We start from the raw sequence: 13217 nt of genomic DNA, 5'->3' as shown, positions 1-13217 counted from the left end.
CTCATGAGATGGTGGAGGAAGAGGTTTTAGAAGATATGGTACGTGCTCTATTTGCCAATGAGCATAGTGAAAATGAAAAAGCTATGGAAAATGATCACCTTTATAATGCAACTTTGACCCCACTTTTTTAGGGATGCACATATTCAATTTTATGCGTTGCTCTCGAGTTGCTCAACTTGCAAACACTCTATGGATGGAGAAATGCAAGTTTGAATACACTTCTCAAGTGAGTTTTCTACTTTCATAAATTGTCTACTTCCATTATAGATATATAAGAAGAAATTATTTTTTATATTAATGTATTTGAGTGTTTTGTCGAAGAAGCTTCCAAAGGAGAATAAATTGCCAACCTCAAGAGACTAAGCGAGGCGCGTTGTGACATCTCTTGGAGGCTTGGATTATACTCCATGCATGTATCAATGATTGTGTTCTCTTTTGTGGGATACATACGGCGGCTCAAGAGTGTCCTGTTTGTGTGTGGCGAGTCAAGATATCGAGAGGACCTTAAAGGTCTACATGTGCCGCATAAGGTGTTGCAACATTTCTCCATCATTCCTCACGTCCAGCACGTGTTCAAGTGTAAATCTATTGCAGAGCTCATGTCATGGCGTTCCTCTCATCGATCCAATGATGGAAAGATGAGAATTCTTGCAGACACTCCTGCATGGAAGCACATCGAGGAAATGTGGCCAAGCTTCAAGGAAGAGCCTAGACATTTGAGACTTGGATTGGGTATGGATGGTGTTAATCCTTTTGGAATAGTATATGGCCACAATTGGTAGTGGTGAATTACAACATTCCTCCATCCATGGCAATAAAGAAAGGGCATGTCATGTTATCCCTTTTCATTCCTAGGAAACATAAGGTAAAGAATATGGATATATATCTTGAGCCCTTGATTGATGAGTTTGAGATACTTTGGAGAGGTAGCCATGTGCATAACATACGTCGCCTCCATCTTCATCTCACGAGACTTTCTCTTGAATGCCATCTTGATGATGTGGACGATGCACGACTTTCTTGGTTATGGCGAGTGTTCAGGTGAGTCAAATGGGTTTCTATTCAAATTCTACCTCGAGCACCTTGGATATTGACAAAGGAGGAGGAGAAGTTGGTGAAAGATGCCATTACTACATTCTGTACTCCAACGGGGTGCATGAGGTATTTAAAAGGTGCCTTCACAAAGATAAAGAAGAGAGGTGTTGAGCAATTATATGGCTTGAAGTCCCACGATTGGCACAAGATGCTTCAAGTAAGTGAAACATTGAAGTTGTTTGTATTTAGCTTGTTTAATCATGATGTATCTAATCATGGTGTATAAATGTTTATAGTTCATTCTTCCTACAAGCATTTCCAATTGTGCATCCCACGAAGTGCGAGAGACGATTTATAAGATGGGGGAGCTTGTGAGGTTTGTACCCCAAACCCTCATAGCCAATTTTCTACACGCGTTTTCCTCAAAATGATTTGTTTATTGTTTCGCATTGTAGATATGTGAGATCAGCGAAAATTGATCCATGTACACTTGACTATGCAAGGGTCATGGTGGTGGAGGTGGTTTGTTTGGTGGAGGAGACATTCCCACGGTCAATTCTCACAAGCCAACTACATCTCATGCTTCATTTAATTGATCAGATTGCCATATGTGGCACTATGCATGCTCGATGGGTGTACTTTCTTGAGCATTTCATGAAGACCTTGAAGCATTTTGTAAGGCAAAATGCAAAGCTAGAAGGTAGTATGGCTGAGGGTTGGTTGGTACAAGAATTACTTGTTTATATCTCAAATTACCTTGCCGGAGTGGATCCCTCTCTCCCTCGCCTATGGAGCAATGAAGAACACTTGAGGATGACCTCTCATGTTCCTCAAGGAAAGGGAAAGACCAAAGTATGGATACAGGATGCATAATAAGCTTAATACCTTTTGTGTGCTTAATAGTAATGTGATGAGAAAATGGGTGGCAAAGTATGAGAATGAAAAGGCAAGAAGACAAAGTGAAAGGTTGGCATTTCGTAACCGCCATGGACGTAGTGTGCCATACCCCGACAATCTATGATCACTTCCCAAGGATCTTGATGTAGATTGGCTACATGAGGAGATGGAGAGAGTGGCGCAAGATGAAAACATGCATATCACATTGGAGGAGTGGGAGTATGCCCGAGGATGTTTCAAAAAGGTAAACAAACTTGTGTTCTCAATCATATTTTAGTATGTTAAACTTGTGAAAATTTATCTTACACATGTACACCTCAAAATCTGGAGGGAGGAATCTTACAACATAGATGACAAGTAAGACAATCCCATGATCTGTTTTCTTCACATAGAGTGAAGAATCTGCTGAAGAAACCTGAAATCCAAGGGAGATAAGATATCGGCTTATCTTATCACTCTAAGCACGAGGTGCTTGCTTCAAATCATATAATGCTTTCTTTAACCTGCATACATGAGTGGGGTACCTTGGGTGTATATATCCTTCTAGCTGTGCTATATAAACTTCCTCTTGTAAATCACCATTTAGAAATACATTTTTCACATCCATTTGATGCATTTCCCAACCATTTGCTGTAGCCATAGCAATGAGTGCTCTCACTGTTCCCATCTTTGCAACTGGACTAAATGTTTCATCATAGTCCAAGCCTTGGGTTTGTGCATAACCCTTAGCTACCAGCCGCGCTTTATGGTGCTCAATGGAACCATGTGATTTGCATTTTACCTTGTACACCCATTTGCAACCAATGACATTTTTGCCTTGTGGTAAGGCAACCAAATCCCAAGTTTCATTATGGACCAATGCGTCCATCTCAACATCCATTTCCTTCTCCCATACATGCTTCCCAATAGCTTCTAGATAGCATGTAGGTTCCACATGATTCACCAAAGAGATCATATATGTGTAATGCATGTAGGTTCCACATGATTCACCAAAGAGGTCATATATGTGTAATGCATAGCAAAGTTACGACATGTCAACCTATCAACTGGATACTTGACCCTTTGGGATCTCCACAATACATGCGGATCACTCTGAACACCTATCACTCTAGCATGTGGAGGCACATGTCTATCTTGCCTTGCACATGGTGTGCATAAAACTTCCAAGCTCCTCATCTAAACTTTCTGAACTTGACGACTCATAACCTGTAATGCCAATTCCTTCAACCTTCTTTTTCTCTTTATCTCCACAGCACTACTCCCAGTGCTCACACTCTCATGTCTCAAGCATCCTGACCATGGACGTATAGTGCTACTCTCAGATTTTGCTGGCCCTAGACATAGAAATAGAACTTGTTTGTGGCAAGTTCACATGCACATCAGCATCAATGGAATCAATGACACCCTCATCCTTTGCCTTGTACCAACTAGCAAGTTCATCAAACACCACATCTTGTGAGATAACCACTTGTCTAGTATGTGTATTGTAACATTTATATGCCTTGCGATCCTGTGCATACCCAAAAAAATACACTTTTCTGCCTTAGGATCTAGCTTCTTCCTTCTCTCATCTGGCACATGCACATAAGCTATGCTACCAAACACTTTGAGGTGTCCAATGTCTGGTTTAAAACCTGTAAGCCGCATCTTTGGCGTACTTCCATGTATGGCAGTTGTGGGTATCTTATTAAGTACATACATCGTTGTGGCACACGCTTCTACCCAATAATAGTCTGGCAAGCTCGTTTCATTGAGCATTTTCCTAGCCACATCACCAATGACTCTATTTTTCCTCTCAACAACACCATATTGCTGAGGTGTGTACCTGTAAGTTAGCTGTCTTCTTATGCCATTCTTTCTCAAGAAGTTCTCAAAAGCATGTGAGGTGTATTCACCACCTCCATCTGTCCTCAAACATTTTATCCAAGAGCCATATTGCTTCTCTGCAATAGCTTTGAAGTCCATAAACTTTCCCAACACTTCACTCTTCTCTTTGAGAAAGTAAATCCAAGTCATTCTGCTGAAATCATCAATGAATGTCACATTATACAAGCTACCTTTAATGGATGGGTTTTGTGCAGGACCCCATACATCACTATGAACAATCTCAAGTGCCCTGCTACTCATGTTGCCTTCTTTAGGAAATGGCAACCTTGCTTACTTTCCAAGCTGGCAAGCATCACAGACATGCATATTCCCATCATACTTGAATCTAGGCAGTCCACCAACAATTCCTCTTGCTTGCATGTTCTTTAACTTTTGTATGTTCACATGTCCAATCCTTTTATGCCACATTTCAATGTCTTGTACCACATTTTGGCTGTTAGAGAACATAGCCAATTTCAACTCTGGAATCCCAGCATCCAACTTAAATAACCTACCTTCTTTCTTGCCTTTGGCAATGACTCTACATCCATTTTTGAAATCCTCAACGAACAACCATGCTCGTTAAAATGAACCTGTAATCCTTGTTCAACCATTTGACCAACTGAGGCACTCTTGGTAATAGAAGGCACATACAAGACATCTCACATAGACTTTGTTTCACCATTATGCATCACCAATGGTACACTCCCAACATGAGTGATAGCATGTTGGGAATTATCACCTGTCTCCACATAGCCTTTCACATCCATTGTCTTTATATGTTCAAACCATTCGCCATGACAAGTTATATGGTTTGATGCTCCAAAGTCCATATACCAAGTGTCATCACTGTCACCATGTGTCATCATAGATCTCACGACATGTTTCATGGGGCAAACAAGTGATTTGCACTACCATCATGACTGCTTGATGCAAAATTTTCACCATTTGCATAATTTTCACCTGTGTAAAATTTCCACTATTTGCATAATTTCCACCATGTTGTGCTCTAACCCCTCTCAAATCATTTTGTTTTTGTGGTAACAATCACGTGCCATATGACCAAACTTTCCACAGTAATGGCAATCCACATTTTGCATAGATGCTTGTTGGCCTTGCTAACGTCCTCTTCCGCGAGGATTACCTTTACCTCTTTGAGGTGTATATCCACGGCCACCTCTAGCACCATATGAAGGCTGAAAATTCTGTTGTGGTGACCTATCCTACCATCCACCACCTCATGATGCAAATCCCCCTGTCTCTAAATCCCCTTTTATGAATAGAAAGCGAGTGAAACCAACTCATCAAAATTTGGTAAACCTATACTCCGAATAGAGATAGATGTATCAAAAGACTTGTACTCCTTTGCCACCATGACCATGCAAGGCAATGTTTACCAAATCATCAGGCATGGGGGCATTGATAGTTGCCAATGCATCTGTATACTTCTTTATCTCTTGTACATAATCATGAATACTCCTTCCTTTCTGCTTCACATTATGAATATGTTGTCTCAACTGAGACTTACGAGCACTAGTATCTATATCAAACAGCTTTACCAAAGTATCCCATGCATCCTTAGGATTCTCAGCATCATGTATATGTATGAGTATAGCATCCGAGATACATATAGAAAAGTAATGCAAAATTTGTATGCTCTCTCTGACCATTGTTTATGAGCTACAACTTGTTGTTGTGTAGGTTATCGGGGTCTGGCTCCACACCTGTAACAAGATTCCAAAATCCTTTTCCTTTCAGAAATCTTTTAATCCTGTACTTCCATGCCTGGAAGTTCTTTCTATCCAACTTCTCACCCACAATCTATACTAGGTTGTCTGACATATTTGCTCAATGATGCAAATGCACCTTCTACACATGTCAAATTCTATAAATGTGCCTTCCTCATCTCAACCACACTCTAAAAAGTGTCCCAGATACTCCAAATTACTTAACCAACTTCCCTATTGATGTAGAAAATCACACTGATTGCATTCAAATTGAACTAGTAAACTCTGTCCAAAATACCCTCTTTTGACGTGCTTTCCAAGGCTTCCAAATGCTTCAAATTGCAATATAGTGGTTCAATCAAGTGTGGATAACTTGAATTGACACCTGAACAAGCTCAATGTTGCATATTAACACCAACCAAGATGCATACATACCAGAAATATCAAATCCCCTTCTCTGTTTTAAGAAAAACCAGAAAAACCAGTAGGAAAAGTGCTCTAATTTCTTCAATTCTTGTCCAAATTGAGGGACCAAGAATTCATTAGCTTAGCAATGATGTCTACTAACTCCATGTAAAAGGAATTACACTAATTGTAAAAGTTGAGAGAGTAATTAGTCAATTAATGACCATTTGTTTCACTAATCACTATTTACAACATTTTTAATCAACTCATAATTAGCTCCAAAATGCATAATTGCTCTAACAAACCACATAGCAACCTTCTCCTCTATGAGTATCACACTATTGCTAAGACGATTTTGAGGTTAATCAACCACCAAGCTAGTATTTGACCTCCACTATGCAAAACTATGCAATCTTGCCTTGTTTCTGGCCTTCAGGCTATGCTGCCTGCTATTAGGGGGGTTTGGAGAGTTGGTTGTGGCTATTGAAGCTATATGTGAGTTCCCAACACTCCTAGGCATACACCCAAGCCACCAATTTGTTGACTTTTGCAACAAAAGACCTGCTCCAATTGCATCAAAATTGAACCTCTATTCTTTGTTTTTGTGAGGGCTTCAAAATAGTATTTTTCAAATCACTTCAATGCATCAAACTTGCTCCAAATTCACTCTAGGGCTTTCACATGAGTTGCCAACACATTCCCATTTGCCAAATACATGAATCTTTGCCAGATTTGCAACCATTTGCCTCATACATTAACCCCACAATCAAGCTTCAATGGAGAGCTTACAAAACAGAAATTTTTCTTTGCTTTGGGCAACTCAAATCTGATATTGTTTGTGATTTTGCACTTGCAATCCACTCAAGGATGTTTAGTTTTCCTTACCCGGTAGGCCAAGCTCTTAGATTTGGTTAAAATCGGTGTGCTCTAAGCTTTACAGCTCCAATGGCAAGCTCCACAGCTTCTCCCTCTTCTCTCACTCACTCATAAACCCTAATAGAGAGCACGAGGCTCTAATACCATGATGAAAAATAGGTGGAGGGTGAGGAGACACACACACACAGGAGCAAACCCCAATGTATTAGTCAAACCCTAACCATAGAGGGAAGCCATGTCCCATCTCATACAATGCATAAAGCCATAATCCAAAAGCTACAACACACTATTTGTGTTGTGTCCACACTCTGCTAACCCTAGCTACTGTCCACACACTATGACCAGGCAGACGCAGTCATTTATGTCTCACACATGCTACTACCTAACACGCCAGCACATAGTGCAACTAGCACAAGCTGACATCGAGCTTGAATCTCAACAATTACCATACTTGACAGGTGAAAATCCCCCCCTTAGTGCCCACTTAGGCCTTTAGCACTGTGGTGTCACTGTAGGGTGTAGGATTCTTACAAAGAAAAGGATTACAAGATAGAATCATAAGTCTAATAGCTCATAAGCTGTAAAACATCATATTAGATAATTTGGGAAAATTTTCATTCCCATTTGAAAAATGGGATCATGGTGTACTTATCCAAAAGTTTGTCTCAAAACGCCCTCATGTGGCATATCATTAGATCTTGAAGAGTAGAATCTATATCTACAATCTCTGACAAATTTGGAGTTGGTATGTTTAAGATATGTCCAAAACTATATGGAGTAATTGATTTCAAAAATATGAGATTTTGCCCAAATTATCTAATATGTTTAAGATATGTCCAAAACTATATGGAGTAATTGATTTCAAAAATATGAGATTTTGCCCAAATTATCTAAGTGGCTCATCATGTCATCACTAGGTTTGAGCTTAAGATTATATAGTTGTATGAGTAGCTTAACCTTAGAGTGCTTAGACTTTGTCCCAAATATCATCTCTAGCTCATCCCATGCTTCCTTAGCATTAGTGATTCCTGTGATATTATGTATGACTTCATCACCTACTAATGCTAATGCAATTGTACCTAAAAGTATTATAGTTGCTACTTAATACTTTATACTTATTTATGTGGCTCATAATGCCATCACTAGGTTTGAGCTTAAGATTATATAGTTGTATGAGTAGCTTAACCTTAGAGTGCTTAGACTTTGTCCCAAATATCATCTCTAGCTCATCCCATGCTTCCTTTAGCATTAGTGATTCCCATGATATTATGTATAACTTTATCACCTAACGCAAATGCAATTGTACCTAATGCTTTCTCATTATTCTCTATCCAAAGGTCTCCTAAGCTTTCCTCAACTTGCCTTCTTTTTATACTAACCCCCATAGGTTTTTCCTCATAAGTAGGTACATAAGCTTGGATTGCCAAGTGTGGAACCTAAAGCCATTAAATTTATCCACTTCAATGGTAGGTTCCATGGTGATGTTGTGCTAGTAGGTCATACCTCATGCCTCTTGAGGTAGTGTCTAACTGCTTTACAAATTAGGCATACAAATCAAATTTAGTGCACGAGGATTATCTTAAGATATTTATGCTATTCAAGTGATAATAGCAAGGGAAGACGAAATGAGTGAAAATGAAGGTTTCATATCCTAAAAGCAACATAGATTTCTCAATTCTGGACTCTATAAGCCTTGATTTTGCTTAATCACATGTTCAATGATTGTAATTAGTGATTATCATAAGCTAGACTTAAAGGAAAAATTACACATACCACTTGAAATTTTTGTGGTGCTTTTGATAGGTACCTATTGCCCTTGATGAAGACGAACTCCCCAAGCCAAGAAATGGAGCTAAACTCCTTCAACTAGGGTGCAAAACATGAGAAAGCATGGATTGTTGCAAATCTCCTCCTAGCTCGCTCGGTGCACCAAATGCCACAAGATTTGATGAATAAATTCCTTATAGTATGTATAACAATACCCGAGAAGGGTTTTTCCCATTTTGAAGCATGGTGAAAATGCCATTCTCTACAAAACAAAATGGGTTACAGCACAAAAATTAGACCACTTGAGTTAAATCACACATTTTTCTCTATTGGGCACATGTGCCTTGATGTTAGAAAGACCCTCCCAAGATTTGAAGAGAAATGGTTGAGGGAATAGAGCACATTGAGCTTAATGATGTAATTAGGCTAATGGAAATGTATGTGGACTAGAGTAGCTACGTTGTAAGAGCTCGAGGCTCTCATACCATGTAGATAAAAGAGGATCCAGCTCTAAGATGCATATGCAAGAGGCTATGAAGCTTCCATGGCTATGGAGGTAGAGAGAGTGTAGCATTCATATTGGTTGTGAGAGAGATAATAAATGAAAAAGAGGAAGACACGAGTTTGCAAGTTAGGGACAAAAATGTTTTTCATAAAAGATCACACCCTTCATTCATTTCTTATGCCATAATATAGGCCATTTCTTACATAGTAGCTTGCACCCATTGGTGCCACTTGGACTTGATCTTTTTCCTCATTGGTTTCTCCCATTCCCTTGCAATGCTACAACCATTCAATTTCCATTCTTTTACTTATTCTCTAGTTCACATTTTCTCATTGCATGCTAACATCATTATCTCAACACCTCCTTCAACACGCACCGTTATGCTCTCTCCACCTCTGTCTATCCCTCTCCCTCTCTCTCTCATTGCCAATCTGTACACTCTCTCCCCCTATCTAGCCCTCTCTCTCTTTGTCCATGCCTTCCCTCCCCCCTCTCTCTCTTTCTCCCTCTACACACTCTATCTCTCTACCTCTCTTTCTTATCCTCCTTCAACATGCAACCTCATGCTCTCTCCACATCTGTCTATCCCTCTCCCTCCCTCTCTCCCTCTCTCTCTTTCTCCTTGTACACTTTCTCTTTCCCTCCCTCTCTCATTTCCATTGTATTCTCTCTCCCATGTCTAGCCCTCTCCCTCCCCCTCTCTCTCATTTCCATTGTATGCTCTCTCCCCTATCTATCCCTTGCATGCAGGCTATGGGATTTGGCCCTCGTATGTCTTCTTTGACTTATACTATTAGCCAACATGCAGTGACTAGGCTTATCATTAATGGTGGGGTGACTGAGCCCATTCATTTGACAATATTGGCTAGGCAAGGATTCCCACTTATCCCTCTCTTGTTTGCAATTGTTACACATCCAATCTTATCTCATCTAGATAAGCTAGCGGAGGATGGTGAAGGTGTAGGGTTGACACTTCCAAGCGGATAGAAGATGGTCGGCGGGGCCAAGAATTGGGGCAGATGATTCTTTCATGTTCCTTAAGGCTCAAAGAGATAATGTTTAGAAGGATATGGCTGTTTGGGATACTTTTGGTCTTGATTTAGGGTTATGCATTAATATGGAGAAATTTTCTCTAATAAACTATACCGAGAGAGATTTGATTGGTTTGGGATGGAATGGGTAGGTGGATTCATCACACACCACTTGGGTTCACCACTTGGTTTGGGATGGAATGGGTAGGTGGATTCATCACACACCACTTGGGTTCACCACTTGGGTTATCCGATTGGAGTTGATGTTGATTCACAAGCTTTGTTAGCATGGATTTTTGCAAGGATAAATGATAAGTTTGTGTATTGAAAGTCTCAGGGTTAGCCTATGTATGTTTGGCTCAAAGTGAAAAAATCCATTATGATTAGCATGATATCTTTTTTCTTTCCTTTATTGCCATGGATGAGAAAAGATTTGAATTAGATACAATAGCCAATTCAATTTATGCTATGGAAAAGAGCAGGAAATAAGCCAGGGTAGACGTGGATTTCTTGGGAACATGTTATTACTTCGAAGAGGAGTGGAGGGGAAGTCCTATTAGATGTCAAATTACATATGGTTGCTATAGGATATGGCCTTTATTGCAAGATATGTGTGTATCTCAAGGGCCATGGTTGGTAATGGCTAAGGTCCTCATAGAAGAGTTCGCACTTGTGCATGGTAATACTAGGACTGATGGTACATGGTGGGATGTAGATAATGGTTCCCAACATGTTTGAATTGGTGACTTCACCTCTCCTTTCTCATTTGATGATCTCATGGAAGGAGGTGTTGGCACACACTAAATGGAAGCCTTCAAAAAATGAGAGGTTGTAGTTGAATTCTATGACCAGGTGAGGTGTTGGCTACTTCATGACTTCGGCAGCGGCCTAACAAACTTGTTAAGCGGACAAAATTCAATAGAGTTGCTCAGTTGGGACTAGTGAGAATTTTGGATGCTTTGTTTCCACGTAGAGGCCGCTTATTATCTTTTCAAAAAATACATCAATATTTTTGGGTTCCTTATGGATATGTACAATTATGGGATGAGGGAAGCACTTACACCGTTTGGTAATATTCCTCAGCTGGAGGATCAACAACCTTGGTTAGATTGGGCATTTAGAAAGCCTCCATAGTACAACAAATCACAGGTGTACCATATGATGGTGGAAGATAAGTGTTGGATCACTAAGAAGGCTAATAGGGTATGGAACATCAAGAAGAGTAGGGCCTGGTGGAAGGAAGTAATCTTACAGAGCTGGTGGTCTAAGATTTCATATGAAGGGAAGGTGTTCCTATGGTGTATGCTAGTTGGAGGCCTACCATTAGGGGAATAGTTGTAGAAGTGGCAAATTGCTTTTGGTAATTGTGTGTTTTGTACTACATGCTTAGAAACATTCCTGCATCTTTGCATCTCATGTCTAGTTGTAAAGAAGGTGTGGAGTTTCCTTTCTTGTGCATGGACTCTGTTTGACAGATAAGCCTGTAAAGGTTAAAGATTGGATTTTTGGCAAGATTTTGAATGGACCAGATAATCCAAAACATTCTTCTTTCTTCCACTTTTTTAGGTGGATAGGTTTTTGGCAAATCTGGTTAACTAGGAACGCCTTCATATTTGATGCAAAAGTTGGTCTTGTAGCTAACATAGGTCGTATAAAAATGCTACTATTGTGGCAAGTCTCTTCCTGGTGGCTAGCGCATTTGGTGGAGAATGACATGGCTATATATTGGATGAGAGTACTCCGAGCTACACCTATGATTCATAGTAATTAGTGAGGGAAAGCTAGTATATTACATGGCAACCATGTGGCCATTTGTAAAGTAATTTTGGTAATATATATTCTATTATGAAAAGAGAGAGAGAGAGAGAGAGAGAGAGAGAGAGAGAGAGAGAGAGAGAGAGAGAGAGAGAGAGAGAGAACAAGATAGAAGGAAAGACGGAGGGACGGAGGGAGGGAAGGAGTAAGATGAAGATAGAGGGAAGGAGAGAGAGAGAACGAGGGATAGAGAGAGAGAGAGAGAGAGAGAGAGAGAGAGAGAGAGAGAGAGAGAGAGAGAGAGAGAGAGAGAGAGAGAGAGAGAGGGAGTCGAACCCCTCCTCCCCCCTTGATTTTTGTATTATGGATATATGTATATACATAGCATGTCACTGAGAGAGAGAGAGAGAGAGAGAGAGAGAGAGAGAGAGAGAGAGAGAGTCGACCCCCCCCTTGACTTGTGTACTATGGATATATGTATATATATAGATACACATATGGACATATATATATATATATGTATACACACACACACACACACACACACACATATATATATCCATATGTGTATCTATATGGAGATATATATATATATATATATCTCTCCATATAGATACACATATGGATATATATATATGTGTGTGTGTGTGTGTGTATCCATATGTGTATCTATATATATACATATATATATATGTGTGTGTGTGTGTGTGTGTGTGTGTGTATCAATATGTGTATCTATATATATATATACATATATCCATAGTACACAAGTACATGGAGAGAGAGAGAGAGTCAAACCCCCCTCCCCCCCTTGATTTTTGTACTATGGATATATTATAGAAAGTTGGCACCATTTTTTGAGGGATTGTATCCTAGTAATGGTGATGTTGGGAGTAAAATCACCTTACATCAATGGTTGAATAGGCCATCACCTTACATCAATGATGACTGAATAGTCCATCACGAGTTTTGGAAAACAAGGGGGGGAGGGGGGGCGCAACTGGGCACCGGCACCCAAACTCCCCCTTCCCATGAGCAAAAAAGGAGGGGGCTCTCCCATGCCCTCTGCTAGGGAGAAAAAAGGAGCTAAACTCCATCCTTTCTACATGTTGACAAGTCTATGAACACCATGAAAGCCATTTTAGGTTTGATGCCAAGAAGGTATGAGGATCTTTGTATGGTTGGCCATGGCAAGGTTGAAGAGCTTGTCAAATCTCGTGTCTTATTGGAAACAAATGTCAACTCACATTGCATAGTTGGGGGGTGAGGGGGGGTTTGGGTGTGGTGCCCATATGCTCCCCTTCCTTTATTTTGGCAAAGAGGATCCTTTGGGGGGGCGGGGGGGCATCGGCT

Source organism: Cibotium barometz, chromosome 53 (genome assembly GCF_041138505.1).
Source record: "Cibotium barometz isolate CiBa-2024 chromosome 53, ASM4113850v1, whole genome shotgun sequence".
NCBI lineage: Eukaryota > Viridiplantae > Streptophyta > Polypodiopsida > Cyatheales > Cibotiaceae > Cibotium > Cibotium barometz.
This window is presented reverse-complemented; position numbering follows the sequence as displayed.